This window comes from Vulpes vulpes, unplaced genomic scaffold (assembly GCF_048418805.1).
Source record: "Vulpes vulpes isolate BD-2025 unplaced genomic scaffold, VulVul3 u000000899, whole genome shotgun sequence".
NCBI classification, from domain to species: Eukaryota; Metazoa; Chordata; class Mammalia; order Carnivora; family Canidae; genus Vulpes; species Vulpes vulpes.
In genome coordinates this window covers 3,941,745-3,958,274 of record NW_027325780.1, presented here as the reverse complement: position 1 = coordinate 3,958,274, position 16,530 = coordinate 3,941,745, and the positions used below count along the sequence as shown (strand labels likewise).

Below are 16,530 nucleotides of genomic sequence, written 5' to 3'. Positions count from 1 at the left end.
TGCTTGACTGTGTAGAGAAAAGCTTGGAAGTGATGTTATGCTTTTATACTCTTTTATTTTTAACATAAAAGTTTTAAAGCAGACTGTAGAAATTGAATTTGTTAAACCACTTACTCTTTGCTTATAATTCTTCCTAGATAGAATGTTCACAAGAAAACATTGTCTCCCACCCAAGATAGTTCTAAGAAAATCTCTCTTAGGTTAGATTTAACAATCTATCTCTTAAGTCATATGTTTTCAAATCTGATTGGTCTCTAAGTAAATCTGTTAAGGAGCCTGTTCTTAGATTAAATTTTAAATAGGCAGACACAGAATACAACTACACTTATGTTAGATATGAGTTATTTAAATAAGTATGAAAAAATTCTAATCTGATTCTGCTTCGAAAGAAGAAAAAAAATAGAGTATTATAAACAATTCTATTCCTACAAACTTTATAACACAGATGAAATGGACCAATTCCATAAGAAGAAACAGATAATCTGAACAAGCTTAAGTCTATTAAAGAAATTAAATCAGTAATTAATAACCTTTCAAAACAGAAAGAACCAGACCTAAATGAGTTCACTGGTAAACTCTACCAAACATTTAAGGAAGAAATTACACCAATTCCCTACAATCTCTTTTAGAAAATAGCTGTACTTATTTGCTAATTCTGTGAGGTAAGCAGTACCCTAACACCAAAACCAAAACAATTACAAGAAAAGAAAACTAAAGGCCAATATCTCTCAAGAGCACAGATAGAAAAACACTCAACAATATATTAACATATATAATTCAACAATTTATGCAAAAAGTTATATAACACAATCAAGGGGGATTTATCCCAGGTAATCAAAGCTAGTTCAACATTCAAAAATCAATTAATTATAAGATGATATTGAAAACTTAGCTAAAAAAAAAACTTCTGTCTACATAAAAACATGCACACAGATGCTTAAAGCAGTTAAGTTATAATAACAGGCTAAAGAAGAAAGAAAATCACATAATCATGTCAATAAATGCAGAAAAGCATCTGAAAAAATCCAACACCAATTTATCATAAAAAGTTCTCAGCAAACTAGAAATAGAGAAGGAACGTTCTCAATTTGGTAAAGAGCATCTACAAAAAACATAGCTAACATCACACTTTAAAAAATAAATAAATAAATAAATAAAAAAATAGGCTCCACATCCAGCATGTAGTCCAATGAAGGCCTTGAACTCATGAGCCTGAGATCAAGACCCAAGGTGGTATCAGGAGTCAAATGCTTAATCCACTGAGCCACCTAGGTGCCCCACATCATACTTAATGGTAGAAAACTAGGGGATCTCTAGGTGGCTCACTGGTTTAGCACCTGCCTTTGGCCCAGGACGTGATCCTGGAGTCCCACATCAGGTCCCTGCATGGAGCCTGCTTCTCCTTCTGCCTGTGTCTCTGCCCCTTTCTCTCTGTCTCTATGAATAAAGAAAATCTTAAAAAAAAAAAAAATCATGCTCCTCCCCACCCCAATCTTTTGACCCTTAGGATTCATGTTAAGGCTATTTCTAGAGGATCTACGTTTTCAGGTTAAAACTTCTATAGGCTTTTGGTTTCAAGGGAAGAATATAAGCTTATTCTCTTCAGTTAAACTTAAGGTTTATTTTGTGACTGGATTAGTTTCCTATTACATTTTGACTCAGAAATCATTTAATGTTAGATTTGTTGCCAAAATGACTCCTAAATTATATCTCTAATGTACTTCTATCTTTTCCAAATATGGTTCTCTCTAATGGCCTCAAGTCCATTACAGGGCAACGTAGGAGTTATGATGTAAGATAAGTAATGTCTAAGGAGACTATGTACTTCTCAACTGGTCCTATTTCCATTCTCCAAAGATAGAAGATAAATGGAAAAGCTAAAAATAAAAGCTTGATCTCATTCAGTTTGAATTAGACTATTCTATTTTGAGAATGTCTGACCCAAGCCTATCTCTTACACTTATAATTCTGTTAGAAGACTATAATAAAACTGCAATATAAATATCTACTTAGAATATAAATATATTATTTATACTGTAAACTGAGAATGAGTAGAAAAAAGACAAACACAAAGTGTTGCTAAAATTCTTGCCCACATCATGGATACTTTGGTGGCAAAGATCAAGCATAACTAGTACACATTACATATAATGCATGTGCATGGATCCTGATATATAAATAAAATAAATTACATTGTCTTAGAAATATTTTATTTTTATTTTTAAAGATTTTATTTATTTATTCATGAGAAACACAAACACACACACACACACACACACACACAGAGAGAGAGAGAAAGGCAGAGACACAGGCAGAGGGAGAAGCAGGCTCCGTGCAGGGAGCCCAATGAGGGACTCAATCCTGGGTCTCCAGGATCATGCCCTGGGCCGAAGGCAGGTGCTAAACTGCTGAGCCACCCAGGTGTCCCTGGAAATATTTTATTTTTATATGCAAATAGCCTCTATGTGAAACATTAAAATTCTTCTATATCAAGATATCAATTAACATTTGCGTGTATTTGTATGTATGTGTGCATATGTATATGCATGTATGAAGTACAATATTAGTTCAGGCAGATAATCTATTTACATCATCAATTATTTAAATTTTTTTTATAAACAGCATTCAGTATTGTAGTGTAGAGAAGCAGTACAGAATAATAGTTAAGAACACAGGATCTAGGGACGCCTGGGTGGCTTAGCGGTTGGGCATTTGCCTTCGGCTCAGGGCGTGATCCTGGAGACCCGGGATCGAGTCCTGCCTCGGGCTCCCTGCATGGAGCCTGCTTCTCCCTCTGTCTGTGTCTCTGCCTCTCTCTCTCTCTGTGTCTCTCATGAATAAATAAATAAAATCTTGATAAAAAAAAAAAAAAGAACACAGGATCTAGACTGAGGCTGTGTTGGTTAAATCTTGGCATAACTGCTTTTAATAAGTGAATTGTATGTAAGTCACTTAGTTTTTCCAAACCTCAGTTTCTTCATCTGTAAAATATGGATAGTAATAGCACTTACCTTATGTGGGCAGTTGTGAGGAATAAATCAGATAATCTACAGAAAGTACTTTGAACAGTACCTGGTATTCAGTAAATTTCAACTATCATTAGAATTATTGAATAGGCAGACTAAAATTAACAAGATAACTGAAGGGGCAATGCAGAAGAATGCAAACAGTAATATTCCACTTTTGAACATTATGTCTACTCTATCTGCAGCCCAACTGAAAGGACAGTAAAGGAATTAATAAGGATAAAGAGAAAAAGAAAGATATAACATTAGATGAATAAGGATAACAAAATTTTAGGAGATGGAAAGCAAATGCATAATTTGTAACTGATTAAGCATAACAAAGAAAGCTAAAACTTAAAGTAGCTGCACAAAAGTAGACAACAAGAAGAAAGCTGCTCTGCATGAGAGTATTCCAAAAAGGGACAGAAACTGGAGGCCTCATGTATTTCTGAAGGCCAAAATAAGAGAAAGAGCAGCAAAATGGGAGGGCTGGCTAAAAGTCTATGGGAGAAGCTGTTAGAATCTCAGATGCTCTCCCCACATAGTCAGGTAATCACTCATTCTTTTCCCCTGAATTTAGAAGCTTAATTTCTACATGAGGTTGAACCAGAGGACTTTAGGCTCCAAAGGCTCCAAAGGTTACAAAGGTTGAACCAGAGGATTTTGCTATGTGGCATAGCAAGAGTAAGGTTGCAAAATGAGGGGATCCCTGGGTGGCGCAGCGGTTTGGCGCCTGCCTTTGGCCCAGGGCGCGATCCTGGAGACCCAGGATCGAATCCCATGTGGGGCTCCCGGTGTATGGAGCCTGCTTCTCCCTCCGCCTGTGTCTCTGCCCCTCTCTCTCTCTGTGACTATCATAAATAAAAAAAAAAAAATTTTAATTAAAAAAAAAAAAAGAGTAAGGTTGCAAAATGAAAACATGAGCACTTAAGTGAGATTGTATGGATATATAGATACCCCAGACTCCTCACCCCACTCATGTCTCAGAATCCTGGCAGGTGATTTATACCTATAAGCCAGTAGTAAGAGACTCCCTCATTAGGAGAACTCACAGGACCAAGAAAAAAACTTACACACAATTTTAGGGTCCCTCAATAAAAAAAGCAACACTTAACTATCTACCAGCTGACAAATCCTGTCAACCTTACAAAGACCTTTTAAGCAGCTTCTTAGGGCTTCAATCTTTTTTTTTATTTTTAAGGATTTTATTTATTCATGAGAGACACAGAGTCACAGGCAGAGAGAGAAGCAGGCTCCATGCAGGGAGCCTGATGTGGGACTCGATTCCAGGACTCCAGGATCTCACCCTGGGCCGCTCAACCGCTGAGCCACCCAGGCATCCCTTAGGGCTTCAATCTTAAATATGAATGAAGAGCCAATGATCACTAAACATTGAAGGAAAGTCTTGAATGACAGATTTCAAAACAAAAAACAAATTTGAAAAAAATCAATGATTTTTGACCAGAGAAATTACTGAAAAACTGAAGTTAATATTTTTAAACAGAAATGAGAAAGTACTACATCACAAAAGAACATAAAACTATATAAAGAGAAAAGAGCTCCTGGAAATTAAAATATATATGTATACACACACACCTATATGAATGATATCAGAAAAAAAATTCAAAGATGTTTAGAAGACAGAGTTGAGGAAATTTCCTAAGAGGTAGAAATAAAAGATGAGGAGATTAACATGGAAGTTGGAATTAAAGATGACTACAGAGGTCCAAGAGGCCTATTAAGTTACTAACAGAAATTCTAAAAAGAGAGAAGATAAAAATGGAGGGAGAAAATGATCAAATAAATGATACAAGAAAATTTCTGAGAACAAAAGAATACAAGAGCTTGCTAGGTACCCACCACAATGAAAAGAAAAAAACCCCACAGGCATCATCTTGAAATCAATCTATGAGGGATAAAGACCCTACAAATGCTAAGAAAAAAGAACAAAAACAAGTCACAGACAAAGGCTCTGCAGTCAAAATAGCACTACCACAACAAGACTTTGAGCATCAATCACATGTAAGTGAAGAATAATGGTATTTTCAGACATGCAAAGTTTTAAAACACTTAAAGAATGAAATTCACCCTTTCATAGTTAGCCCCTGCATCATTTGCCCCACCAAAAGAAAGAAAGAAACCAAGAAAGGGAATTAAAACTAAGGAACAGAAAAAAAGGTGAAGGGAATTCCCTGGATTATGAAAGAAGGAAAATCCAAGAAGGCAACAGTGTGGCAAGCCTAGAGAGTGACCACTCCAGATCAGAAGAGGAATGCAGAGGGCTCTACAAGTATGATGCATAACACACGAATATATGAACAAGGAATTGATAAAATATCTGATTACTCTGCTCATACTAAAAGGAATTTTATAGTTGTTTTTCAGAGAATGTTTGAGGGATAATTGGTTCTAGATATCTAGAAAAATAACCAAAGTAAAACAAGACAATTATTAAATCTAAGGGCAAAAAGGAAGTATAATCACAGTTCACTGTACAGTTAATCTAGAGAACAATATTTACATTGTCAATAATCTGAACAATGTGACTTAAACAAATGTGTATGATTATATAGTGAAGAATATGCAGGAAAAGAAAACTGTATATACATGCATGGTTAAAAGAGAGGTAAATTTTTATAGTTCTATAGCATAAATTTATAGATAATATCTAAAATTGTATCAGCAAAAAGTAACAGTAGAAGAGTTATTTTTCCAGTAACAGTAGAACCACCCTTCTGTTCAGAAATTCACTAGAAAAGTATACACATAAAATTTTTAAGTCTTCCTGACAATGTTAGAGAGCGATCAGTATAGTAAAGAATTATGGGCTGAAGTCTGGAACAAAAGAAAATTCAGACTAGGGAAGCAGTTAAAGCCATCTTCTCTGGTAACATTAATCAATTCTAAAAGAACCGGCTGAGAGGCTGGGAAGATGAGATGAGCTTTTGGCAGAATCAAGAAGCTAGGGGGATAAAAACTCTATCAAAGAGGTAGAAGATAAGCCAACTGCTAAACCTCAGGCTTCGGGTTAGAACCTTATCTGAATCATCTCAGTTCTCAAATGAGTTAAAGTGATGTGGGATTGTTAGTGAGCTTACTTTAGCTATCAGCTGGAAGCTAATGTAAATCCTCTATGAAGGAAAATAATGTCATCTAGAAACTAAAATTATCTAATTTTTCATAGTCAATGTCCAGAACTCAATTATTTAGAAAGAAAGCAAACAATGAAAAAAATGGACTAAAGACCTCAACAGACACTTCAACCAAAGAAGATGTATAGATGTCAAAAAAGCATATGAAAAGAGGTTCCAGAGCATATGCCATTAGAGAAATGCAAATCAAAACAACGAGATACTATTATGCTCTTATTAGAATAGCCAAAATCCAGAAAACAGACAACACCAAATACTGGCCAGTATGTGGAGCAGCATGAACTCTCATTTATTTCTGGTGGAAATGCAAAATGGTACAGCCATTGCAGAATACAGTTTGCAGTTTCTTACAAAACTAAACATACTATTATCATATGATCCAGAAATAATGGTCCTTGATACTTACCCAAAGGAGCTGAAATCTCAGATCCACACAAAAAGCTGAATGTCTATAGAGGCTTTATTCATAATTATAAAAACTTGGAATCAACCAAGATGCCCTTCAGTAGGTGAATGAATAAACAAACTATGGTACATTCAGACAATGGAATATTACTCAGTATGAAGATGAGCTATCAAGCCATGATATGAAGACACAGAGGAAACTTTGGTGCATATTACTGAGTGAAAGAAGTCAATCTTAAAATGCTTCATACTGTATGATTCCAACCATATGACATTCTGGAAAAAGGCAAAACTATGGAGACAGTAAAAAGACCAGTGGTTGTCGGTGTGGAAGTGAATGGGAGGAATAAATGAGAGGAGCACAGGTTTTGAGGGCAGTAAAAATACTTTGTATAATATAACAATGGATATTATGTCATTACACATTTGTCCAAATCCATATAATATACAATATCAAGAGTGAACTTCAACATAAACTATGGACTTTGAGTAATGATACTATGTCAGTGTAGAGCCATCCTTGGTGGCAAACATCCTTGGTGGCAAACATATCACTCATTCCAGTGAGTGATATTGATAATGGGGAGACTGTCCAATGTGGGGAAATCTCTGTACCTTTCTCTCAATTTTGTTGTGAACCTAAAACTACTCTAAAAAAAATAAAGTATTGAAAAAAAAGAAAAAAAAGAGACTGGACAACCACATGACTGAAAGCCAAGAAAAACAATGGTCATAAGCCCATAGGAGATTCAGATAATGTAGTTATCACATACCAATTTTAAAAAATAATGTTTTAATAGTACAACTATGAGAAGGAAACAAGAGAATGGGACAGAAAAAATAATTGAGAAGGTAAGGGATAAAATTTTTCTAAAATCAATGAAAGATATCGATCCAGATTTCTACTAAGATCAGTGAACCTCAAGAAAAATAAATATAAAGAAGACCACACCTAGGCACATCACAGTCAAGTTGCTATAAACTGAAACAAAGAGGAAGTCTTAAAAGTGGTCAGAGAGAGGTGGCTGGGTGGCTCAGTTAATTAACTATCCAACTCTTGATTTTGGTCTTGATTTTGGCTCAGGTTATGATCTCAAGGTTATGGGATTGGGACCCATGTGGGGCTCCACACTCACACTCAGTACAGAGTCTGTTTTTCCCTCATCCTCTGTTCCTCTCCCTGCTTGCACTCTCTTTCTCAAATTAATAAATAAAATCTTTAAAAAAAAAAGTGGTCAGAGAAACAATTACCTCCAAAAGACCAACAGGAACACTTAAAATTGACTTACCAGTAGAAACAACAGACTCCAGAATATAATGTTCTACAATAAATTCAATTCATTCAACCACCTGATAAATATTTATTGACTACTATATGCTAGATACTGTTCTAGGTACGTTGGGGTACATCAATGAAAAAAACAAAGAATGTTACTTATATTGTATAAAATTATATAGTAAACATTTTTAAGAAAAGAAATTATATAAAGCATGCTTAACAGTTTATTTAGGAAATATAATTCATTTCTGCTATTAGAATTATTTAAAATTTTTATCCAATAGACATAACTGGTACCTTTTCACTGATGCATGACATTCTTTATAATCAAGTAGAGTTTATTTATTGCACAATTAGACAAATCTCCTAGGCTGGCTTTTGGGTAATAAAAAGTCACGTAATTTCAGACCTGATGTTTCCAGATGACGCTAGAGGTCATCTAGTCCAGACTCTTCATTAGAGATGAAAAGAGCAAGGCACAATATATTTGGCTTTCCAAGGTCACACAAGTAAGTAGGGAGACACGCTAATGACTTCTGGTCAAATGTTCTTTGTTGCTGTTTGGTTGTAAGGTTATTTTTTTTTGGGGGGGGGGGATGGTTTAATTTTTATCAATATAACATGTACATAATTTTAAAGATAATTTTATAACACTTAAAACAAAAAGCAGCAGTGTCTTGCTCTTTCTCTGCCCACCTCCAAACAGAAGCATGTTTAACTTTTATTATTGTTTTATTTGATAGAATGTTTTATTATTTGTTGCGTGATAGCTTGTTCTGTGTACACATCTAAAGTGTGTGAGAGAAATCCTTTTCCACTTTTAGTCATTTCGCAGCCCATGCCTTTCATTTAAATGCACAGGTGGGATAACTGGCAGGTCACTAGTGATCCTGCTGCTATACTGTTAACTACTGAAATAGATTTTTATGTGTTATTTTTGGAATATGTTTCATTTCTTTGGAGATGGGGATGAATACTGGTTGCAGGGGATTAGTGGTTCCATAAATATGTATCTTCAGAGCAGACAAAGCCTCAATTTTACATTGCACATACGTTTTTCCTGGAGCTTTAAAGTATAAAAAGTTAAAACTAAAATTTTCCAAAGTCTTTAACATTTTAACTAAAAAGAATTAAAACATTTTATGATGACTAAAACTTTATAATTATACATAAATTCATATCCATGAAGAAACAATACACAGCAAATTATTTTCATCCTGGTAGAATATTAACTATACCACTAATCTGCCATTGGCATTTGAAGTGATGCTTATTTTTGCCATCGCACCATTTCCTTTGTAATGGAAAGCACTGAACATAAGACAAATAATTTACTTTAATAATTATTATTCATGGGCTGGAAGATGGCAGTGGAGTAGGAAGATTCTAGGCTCACCTCATCCCACAAATACAACTAGATAACTATCAAATCATTCCAAATACCCTAGTAATGACACGAAGAGTGCCAGAACAATCTCCATAACTAAAGATAGAAGAGGTTACATTGAAAAAGGCAGAGAATACAGAGATGTGGTTTAGGAGACAAATGGATCCTGGCCAGTGTAGTGGAGAGGGAGCCATGGTCATGGAAAAGGGTGAGAGACAGACTGACACAAAAGGGAGTGCACAGGGAAAATGAATCCCCATAGCAATTGGCTTGGAAAACCAAAGAGGTGGAGTTTTGTGACTTCTAGCAACTAATGGGGCTTAAAGTCTGGTGTTTTAAAGGTCAGTGGGCTTAGATGGGATAGAGCCCAGAGGGCACTGCACTGCTCTTGGACAGAAAGTGAACAAACCACCTGTGGACACACAGAGTGGAAACTGTGGTCTGAAGAGCACCTGGGGCACATGGTGGGGATGTTATTTACTCATCTTGGAGTGTGTCCCAGAGACAGCATTCACAGAGAGATTGCTCTGGGAACAAAGGAACTGGCTGGTGCCATTTCCCTGCCCTCCCCCTCAGCATAAGCACAGGGCCACCTGTGGGAACCAGCTCAGAGCCAACACTTGCTACCTAACTTGCTTATACCAAGCCCCACTACCCTTCCCTCCACACTGCAGTGTAACTACCCCACCCCTCCTAGTCATGCTTGCCTCAATCCCAGTGTAGCAGGCAGCTTCCCCCAGAAGACCAGACTAAAACACTACTCACACAGTGCCTCCCACCTTGGGAGTTTTGTGAAGCCTTGGTTCCAGTGGTAGTGGCAATAGGTCTTCATTTCACAAATAGACCAGACCACACCTAGTTAAAACATGCCACCATTCAGGCCAGGGACCAAACATTGTCCACAACAGGGAAAGAGAACCTCTTCAGACCACTGGTCTGACAGATAAAAGTGTCCAGGACAAAACAGTAGAGCACATGCAGCAAACAGTGAAGATGCTCTGGGAAGCACCAGGATCTGGGGAAGTGGGGACACCACAAGGCAGGGCACTACAGGACCTCTTCTTCATAAGGCCATTACCCTCAAGAAAATGAGACACAGCTGACTTTTGTAACATGCAGAAATAGGTACAGAGACTTAGACAAAATGAGAAGACAGACAAATGTATCCCAAATGAAAGAACAGGACAAGACTGTGTCCAAAGATCTAATAAGCAAAACAGATATGTCACATGCCTAATGGAGTATTTAAAGCAATGACCATAAGGATACTCACTGGACTTGAGACAAGAGTGGAAGACCTGAGTGAGAAGCTTAACCCAAAGATAAGGAATAACATAGCAGAGATAAAGACTATAATAAACAAAATGAGAAACACTCTTAATGGAATGAACAGCAAGATGGAAGAAGCAGAGGAAAAAATAAGTGACCTAGAAGACAGAGTAATGGAAAGTAATCAAGCTGAACAAAAGAGAGAAAAAAGAATTATGTAAAATGAGAATAGACTTAAAGGAACTCAGTGACTGCATTAAATGTAGTAACATTCATTATAGGAGTCCCAGAAGAAAGAGACAGAGAAAAGGGGATAGAAAATTTACTTGAAGAAATAATAGCTGAAAACGTCCTTATTCTTGGGAAAGAAATAGATATCCAGAACCAGGAGGCACAGAGAACTCTCATAAAAATTAACAAAATCAGATGCACACCAAGACATACTGTAATTAAACTGGCAATAGTAATAAAAGAAAAAAATCTTAAAAGCAACAAAAGTAGTCCTTAACTCACAAGGGATAACCCATAAAACTAGCTGGACATTTCTTTTTTTTTTTTTTTAATTTTTTTTTTATTTATGATAGAGAGAGAGAGAGAGAGAGAGAGAGAGAGAGAGAGAGGGGCAGAGAGAGAAGCAGGCTCCATGCACCGGGAGCCCGACATGGGATTCGATCCCGGGTCTCCAGGATTGCGCCCTGGGCCAAAGGCAGGCGCCAAACCGCTGCGCCACCCAGGGATCCCTAGCTGGACATTTCTTAACAGAAACTTGGCATGCCAGAAAAGATTAGCATGATATATTCAAAGTACTGAATGGGAAAAATGTGGAGCCAAGAATACTCTATCCAACAAGGCTATCACTCAGACTAGAGGAGAGATAAAGAGTTTCCCAGATACACAAAAACTAAGAAAGGAGATCATGACCATAAACCAACCTTGCAAGAAATATTAAAGGGGACTCTGAGTAGGAAGGAGAGACTAAAAGTAATAATATAAAGGTAAGAAACACAAAAGCAGTAATTACAGAATATTTCTATAAAAAAACCATTCACAGGACTCACAAAATAAAAGGATATAAAAGGGCAGCCCCAGTGGCTCAGTGGTTTAGTGAGATCCTGGAGACCCAGGATCGAGTCCCACATCGGGTTCCCTGCATGGAGCCTGCTTCTCCCACTGCCTGTGTCTCTACCTCTGTGTGTGTGTGTGTGTGCCTGTCATGAATAAATAAATCAAATCTTAAAAAAATTAAAAGGATATAAAATATAACAACATACACCTAAAATGTGGGAAGGAGAGGAATAAAGAATGGGTTCAAACTTAAATGACCATCAACTTAATATAGACTGCTGTATGCAGAAGAGGTTATATACAAACCTAATGGGAACCATATATCAAAAAAACACTAATAGATATACAAAGAATAAAGAGAAATGAATCCAATAAATCACCAAAGTAAATCAGCAAACCATGAAAGACAAGAAAGCATTAGAGAAAATCTTCAGAAACAACCAAAAAACAAATAATAAAATGATAATAAATACATATACAGACTAAATGGTCCAATCAAAAAACAAGGTGACAGATTAGATTAAAAAAACAAGACTCATCTATATTCTGCCTACAAGTGATTCATTTTAGACCTAAAGACACCTGCAGATTGAAAAGTGAGGGTATGGAGAAATACCTATTGTGTAAATGGATGTCAAACGAAAGCTGGAGTAGCAATACTTATTACCAGACAAAACAGACTTTATTTATTTATCTATTTTTTTATTTGAGAGAGAGAGAGAGAGAGGAAAAAGCATGAGTGGGAGGGGAGGGGCAGAGGGAGAAGAAAAGAGAGAATCCTAAGCAGGCTCCATGTCCAGCATGGAGTCCAACGTGGGGCCCAATCCCACCACCCTGAGATCATGATCCAAAATGAAATCAAAAGTCAGACACTCAACTGACTGAGCCACCAAGGTACCCTGGAGAAAATGGACTTTAAAACAAAGATGATGACAAGAGAGAAAGAAGGACACTATATAATAATAAAGGGGACAATCCAACAAGAAGGTTTAACAATTATAAATATTTATGCATCAACCTAGGAGCAGCCAAATACATAAAACAGTTAATAACAACATAAAGGAACTAGTCAATAATAATACAATAATAATAGGGGACTCCACTTACATCAAGAGACAAACTATTTAAAGAGAACATCAACAAGGAAACAATGGCTTTGAATGACACACTGGAACAGATGGATTTAACAGATATATTCAGAACATTCCATCCTAAAACAGCAGAATACATATTCTTTTCAAGTGTACATGGAACATTCTTCAGAATAGATTACAAAATAGGCCTCAAAATAAGTCTCAACAAATTCAAGAAGATCGAAGTCCTACTATGCATCTTTTCTGACTACAATGCTATGAAACTAGAAGTCAACCACAAGAAAAATTTGGAATGACTACAAACACATGGAAGTTAAATAACATGCTATTAAATAATGAATGGGTCAACCAGGAAATTAAAGAAGAAATAAAGTAAGTACATGGAAACAAAATGACAATGAAGACACACGGTCCAAAAACTGGAATGCAGCAAAAGTAGTTCTAAGAGGGAAGTGTATAGCAATACAGGCTTAACTCAGGAAGCAAGAAAAATCTCAAACAACTTAAAATTACAGCTAAAGGAGCTATAGAAAGGACAAACCAAACCTCAAGCCAGAAGGAAGGAAGAAGGGGATCCCTGGGTGACTCAGCGGTTTAGCGCCTGCCTTTGGCCCAGGGCGCGATCCTGGAGTCCCGGGATCGAGTCCCACATCGGGCTCCCGGCGTGGAGCCTGCTTCTCCCTCCTCCTATATCTCTGCCTCTCTCTCTCTCTCTCTATCATGAATAAATAAATAAATAAATCTTAAAAAAAAAAAAAAAGAAGGAAGGAAGGAAGAAATAAATATTAGAGTAGAAATAAATGATATAGAAACTAAAAAGGCAATAAAATAGATCAATGAAACCAGGAGCTGGTTCTTTGGGGAAAAAAGTGATTAAAGTTGATAAACCTCTAGCCAGACTTACCAAGAAAAAAAAATAAAGGACTCAAATAAATAAAATCACAAATGAGAGAAGAGAAATAACAACCAACACCATAGAAATACAAACAATTACAAGAGAATATTATGAAAAACTATATGTCAACAAATTGGACAACATAAAAGAAATGGATAAATTGCTAGAAATATATAATCTACCAAAACTGTAATAGGAAGAAAGAGAAAATATGAACAAACTGATAATCAGCAAGGACACTGAATCAATAATCAAAAAACTCCCAACAAACAAAAGTCCAGGACCAGATGCTTCAAAGGTGAATTCTACCAAACATTTAAAAAAGAATTAATCTGTTCTTCCCCAAATATCCCAAAAAATAAAAAAGGAAAACTTCCAAATTCATTCTGAGGCCAGCATTACCCTGATACCAAAGCCAGATAAAGATATCACTAAAAAAGAGAACTACAGATCAATATCCCCAGGGAACATAGATGCAAAAATCCTCAACAAAATACTAGCAAACCAAATCCAGTAATACATTTAAAAAAAATCATTCACCATGATCAACTGGGATTTATTCCTGGGTTGCAAGAGTGGTTCAACATTTGCAAATCAATAAATACATATATCACATCAATCAGAGAATGGGTAAGAACCATATAATCATTTCAAAAAACATAGAAAAAGCATTTGACAAAGTACAATATTCATTCATGATAAAAATCCTCTATAAAGTAGGTTTAGAGGGAACATACCTCAACATAATAAAGGCTGTAGATGAAAGATCCAGAGCTAACATCATCCTTAACGGGGAAAAACTGGTTGCTTTTCCTCTGTGGTCAGGAACAAGACAAGATGTCTACTCTCCCCACTTTTATTCAACATAGTATTGGAAGTCCTAGACACAACAATCAGACAGCAAAAATAAATAAAAGGCCTCCAAATCAATAAGAAAGAAGTACATCTTTCAGTATTTGCAGATATACTATATATAGAAAACCTGAAAGACTCCACCAAAAGATTGCTAGAAGTTATAAACGAATTCAGTAAATTTTCAGGATACAAAATCAATGCCCAGAAATCTGTTGCTTTTCTAAACACCAATAATGAAGCAGCAGAAAATGAAGTTAAGACAATCCCATTTACAGTTGCACCAAAAATAATGATGTCTAGGAATAAACCTAACCAAAGAGGTGAAAGACTTTTTGCTCTGAAAACAATAAAATACTGATGAAAGAAACTGAAGACAACACAAAGAAATAGAAAGAAATTCCATGCTCATGACTGGAAGAACAAATATTGTTAAAATGTCTGTAACTACCCAAAGCAATCCATGCATCTTATGCAATCCCTATCCAAATACCAACAGCAGGGCAGCCCCAGTGGCGCAGCGGTTTAGCGCCACCTGCAGCCCAGGGCATGATAGACCCTGAATCGAGTCCCACGTCAGGCTCTCTGCAAGGAGCCTGCTTCTCCCTCTGCCTGTGTCTCTGCCTCTCCCTCTCTCTCTCTCACTCTCTCAACTAACCTTTGACAAAGCAAGAAAGAATATACAGTAGAAAAAGTCTATTCAACGAATGGTGTTGGGAAAACTGGACAACAATATACAAAAGAAAGAAACTGGATTTATACCCTACACAAAAATAAACTCAAAATGGATTAAAGACCTAAATGTGAAACCTGAAACCATAAAAGTCATAAAAGAGAACAGAGGCAGTAACTTCTTTAACATCTGAGAAAGCAACTTTTTTCTAGATACGTCTCCTGAGGCAAGGGAGACAAAAGCAAAAATAAACTATTGGAGCTAGGGGATCCCTGGATGGCTCAGCGGTTTAGCGCCTGCCTTTGGCCCAGGGCAGGATAGTGGAGTCCCTGGATCAAGTCCCATGTCGGGCTCCCAGCAGGGAGCCTGCTTCTCCCTCCTCCGGTGTCTGCCTCTCTCTGTCGCTCTATGTCTATCGTAAATAAATAAATAAATCTTTAAAAAAAAAACTATTGGGGCTATATCAAAATAAGGAGCTTCTGCACAGTGAAGGAAACAATCAACCAAACTTAAAAGGCAATCTATGAAATGAGAGAAGACACTTGCAAGGGACATATCTAATAAAGGGTCAGCGTCCAAAATACATAAAGAACTTATACAACTCAACAGCAAAAAAAAAAAAAAAAAAAATCCAGTGAAAAAATGAGAAGATATGAACAGCTATTTCTCCAAAGAAGACATCCAATAGCCAACAGACACATGAAAAGATGGCCAACATCACTCATCATCAGGAAAATGTAAATCAAAACTACAATGAGATATCACCTCATACCTGTCAGAATGGCTAAATCAATCAAAAACACAAGAAACAACAGATGTTGGTGAGGATATAGAGAAAAAGGAACACCTGTGTACTGTTGGTAGGAATGCAAAGTGGTGCAGTCACTGTGAAAAACAGTTTGAAGGTTCCTCAAAAAGTAAAAAATAGAACTATCTCATGATCCAGCAATTGCACTGTTAGGCATTTACCTAAAAGAATACAAGAGCCCGGGCAGCCTGGCTGGTTGGTGGTGGTTTAGCGCCACCTTCAGCCCAGCGTGTAGTCCTGGAGACCTGGGATTGAGTCCCAGGTCGGGCTTCCTGCATGGAGCCTGCTTCTCCCTCTGCCTTGTGTCTCTGCCTCTCTCTCTCTGTGTCTCTCATGAATAAATAAATAAAATCTTTAAAAAAAAAAAAGAATACAAGAGCCCTAATTCAAAGAGATACATAAACCCGATGTTCATAGTAGCATTATTTATAATATCCAGGAAATAGAAGCAGTCCAAGTGTCCATGGACTGATGTATGGATAAAGAAGATGTGGTATACATACACACAATGGTCTATTAGCCACAAAAGGAATGAAATCTTGCTATTTGCAAAAATATGGATGGAAGTGGAGAGTATAATGCTAAGTGAAATAAGTCAGAGAAAGACAAATACCATATGATTTTACTCATATATGGACTTTAAGAA

General features: G+C 36.6%; 1 protein-coding gene across 10 annotated transcripts in view; it reads right to left on the bottom strand.

The window, feature by feature from the left end:
- Positions 1 to 16,530, bottom strand: part of CCDC158 (coiled-coil domain containing 158) — a 100,083-nt gene that overhangs the window by 28,803 nt on the left and 54,750 nt on the right. For 4 of the 10 annotated variants that reach the window (XR_011999183.1, XR_011999181.1, XR_011999182.1 and 1 more), the window contains exon 18: positions 14,289 to 14,431. The exons of the other annotated variants lie outside the window; for them this stretch is intronic. The gene's annotated coding sequence lies outside the window, so the exon portion shown is untranslated. The remainder of the gene's footprint in view (positions 1 to 14,288; positions 14,432 to 16,530) is intronic. 10 annotated transcript variants of the gene reach the window in all.